Source organism: Terrapene carolina, unplaced genomic scaffold (assembly GCF_002925995.2).
Source record: "Terrapene carolina triunguis isolate 2854851 unplaced genomic scaffold, T_m_triunguis-2.0 Scaffold20769, whole genome shotgun sequence".
In the NCBI taxonomy this organism is placed as follows: domain Eukaryota; kingdom Metazoa; phylum Chordata; order Testudines; family Emydidae; genus Terrapene; species Terrapene triunguis.
The window spans coordinates 1-724 of NW_020685120.1; positions in this window are offsets into that span (position 1 = coordinate 1).

Sequence of the window (724 nt, forward strand, 5' to 3'; positions counted from 1 at the left end):
TTCGACAGTCTTTCGGACTTGGAAAAATGTTTCGGGCTTGGAAAAAATTGTCAGCCCGCTTCCTCCGGGTTGACCTGGTGGCCGAGCGGGGACTTTGACAACTTTTCGGACTCGGGAAAAAAATTTTCAGCCCGCTTCCTCCGGGTCGACCTGGTGGCCGAGCATCTCACCGTCCCGGGACGCAGCGAGGGACTGCCTCCCGGTCGTCAGGATCGGGCCCCTGGAAGTCTGGGGGGGGAGGGGGGGAATTGCACGACGCCTCCGAGGAGCGCTACCCGGGCGGGCCGGGCTCCCCCGCGCTCAAAAAGGATCGGGCCCACTAGAGACAGGGACCCGGCCGCCAGGCAGGCCGCCCTGGGCTCACCGTCCCCGGCCGCAGCGAGGGACTGCCTCCCGGCCTACTGGATCGGGCCCCTGGAAGTCTGGGAAAAGTTTAACCCGACGCCTCCGAGGAGGGGGCGCCCAGGGAAGGAGGGAGATCCGGGTTGACCTGGTGACCGGACGGCAAAGCGGCCACCAGGTATCCCCGTTAAAACCTATGGGTTGACCCGGTGGCCGGAAAGCATACCGGCCAGCCAGGTGAACCCCGTTCGATTCCACGGGTTGACCTGGTGCCCGGGAGGGGACTCGGACGGTTCCCCCCGGGGTACGCCTGCCTCGGCCCGAAGGAACATTGTCCGAACCAGGCGCGGGGGCGGGGCGGGGAACCGCTGGAACCGTTGGG